Source organism: Numida meleagris, unplaced genomic scaffold, assembly GCF_002078875.1.
Source record: "Numida meleagris isolate 19003 breed g44 Domestic line unplaced genomic scaffold, NumMel1.0 unplaced_Scaffold423, whole genome shotgun sequence".
Classification (NCBI taxonomy): domain Eukaryota; kingdom Metazoa; phylum Chordata; class Aves; order Galliformes; family Numididae; genus Numida; species Numida meleagris.
Genome location: NW_018364642.1, coordinates 1 through 2,161, shown reverse-complemented (window position 1 = coordinate 2,161; position 2,161 = coordinate 1). Strand labels below are relative to the sequence as shown.

Below are 2,161 nucleotides of genomic sequence, written 5' to 3'. Positions count from 1 at the left end.
GCGCAACCGGGGCGCGCGTAAATATGACGTCACTTCCCGGAGACACGCGTGGTCCCGCCCACCGACACCCTAAGGGAGATGGGCGGGGTTAAAGGGAGAGGGGGGCGTGGCCTGCCGGGAGGAGGGGGCGGGACTACAGCTCCCAGCGGCCCCCGCGCGGGGCGTCACGTGATCCCGGTGAGCTGGGGGGAGCCTATTGAGGGGGCCTATGGGTTCTATAGGGTTTGGAGGCGCTGCGGGTGCTAGGAAGGACGTAGGGGAGTGGGGGGCGTAGAAAGCATGTAGGGATTATAGATTCTATAGGGGCACGGGGAGGGGGGCTTGGGGGCTATAGGGAGCGTAGGGGGGGTATAGATTCCATAGGGGATTTGGGGGTTACAGAGGGGGTAAGGGAGTATAGATTCTATAGGGCGCTTCGGGAGTATAGGGATAATAGGGAAGTATAGGTTCCATAGGCAGTTTGGGGGCTGTCGGGAATACAGGGGAGCACAAACTCTATAGAAAGTGTAGAGCATATAGGTTCTATACGGTTTCTAGCAAATATAGGAGGCAGAGAAGAATATAGGTTGTGTAGAGGACTTGGGGAGTATAGAGAGAGGAAGAAGGTATAGGTTCTATACCAAGCATAGGGAGCGTAGAGACGTATAGGTTCTATAAGAAGCATAGGGAAACATAGATTCTAAAGGGAGTTTGGAGTTATGAGGGGGCATAGGGAGGTATAGGTTCTATAGGAGCTATACCGACCATAGGGGGTATAGGTGCTATCGAGAATACAGGGTACTTAGATTTTGCGGGCACTGTAAGACATAAAGGTAACGCAAAGTTATACAGATTCTGTAGGAACCATAAAGCGTACGGGCTCTTTAAGAACCACCGGAAGTTTGTTGTCCTATAGTTTCCATAGGGGTCGTCGACTTCCGCCGCGGAGCCGACTTCCGCCCTGCGCCGCCAGTACTTCCGGCGTCCCCCCCCAAGATGGCGGCGCGGCCCTCCCCAAGATGGCGTTGCGGCTCCGCCTCTCCTTTCCCGTTCCGCGTTTGAATAAAACTTTCTCCGGAGGGCCCGGAGCCGCCGGGAACCGCGGAGGAGGACGAGGAGGCGGCGGTGAAGCCGGGACCGGAGCCGAGAAGGCGGCGCGGAACGGTCGGAAAGAGGCGGCGGCGGAGGCTGAGGCCTGCGGGCCTCGCGGGGCCTGTAGAGCTGTCTAGGCCTTGCTGTGGGGGGGCGGGCGGTGTGCTGGGCCCTATAGCGCTATAGGGGGAGAGGGAACCCTCCGTTGGATCCCGGGGACCTATAGAGCGTTCGTGGGGGAGCGTTCGGGGAGTGTGGGACCGTAGAGGTGCAATAGGCGCTGAAAGGGGGGAATTGGGGCCCTAGGGATTCTATAGGGGGCTCCGTGGGGCAACAGGGACCCTATAGATGCTTTGCGGCGCCCCATAGGTCGCTCAGGGCTCTGTAGAGTTTGCAGAGAATCCTATAGGTCCTTTACATAGATTTCCAGAGCCCTATAGACCCTTCGGTGGTGGTGGTGGTGGGGGTGAGCTCCCAGGGCCTTATAGATTCTCTGTGGGGGATTCACGGGGCCCTATAGATTCTTTAAGGGGTGCCCCAGAGCCCTGTAGACGCTTTGGAGGGGGGGGTTGAGGGCCCCATAGGCGCTTCAGAGGGCCCTATAGACTCTTTTGGAGCCCTTATAGATCCTTCAGGAGGGGGTCTCAGGGCCTTATAGACCCTTGGGGGGGGATTCACAGAGTCCTATAGGTGCTTTAGAGGGCCCTATAGGCGCTTCAGGGGTTTATCTGGGACCCTATAGATCCTTTGGAGCTGTTCCCAGGATCTTATAGATCTTTTGGAGGGGATTTGCGGGCCCTATAGATGCTTTAAAGGACCCTATAGGCGTTTTTGGAGCTCCTATAGATCCTTTAGCTGAGCTCTCCGGGTCGTATAGATTCTTTAGGGGTGGTCTTTTCCGGATCCTTTATTGGGGGGGGGTTCTCATTGATCCCCTATAGGGTCTGGCCGGGTCCTCCAAGCTCCGCCGCCCCCTCCCTATAGAACGGCGGGGACCCCCGTCCCCCCTATGGGGATCCTATAGGGCGAAAGGTTCCCTATAGATAACGCGCGCCCCGCTGAGGGGTTTTTTATAGGGTACAGGAAAAAA

The 2,161-nt window shown here is 57.2% G+C and overlaps 1 long non-coding RNA gene across 1 annotated transcript; it reads left to right on the top strand.

Annotated features, from left to right (window-relative positions):
• Positions 1-201: 201 nt before the first annotated feature.
• LOC110391628 lies at positions 202-2,161 on the top strand. The gene is made up of 2 exons (XR_002434138.1): positions 202-812; positions 896-2,161. It is a non-coding gene; the product is annotated as an uncharacterized LOC110391628 (long non-coding RNA).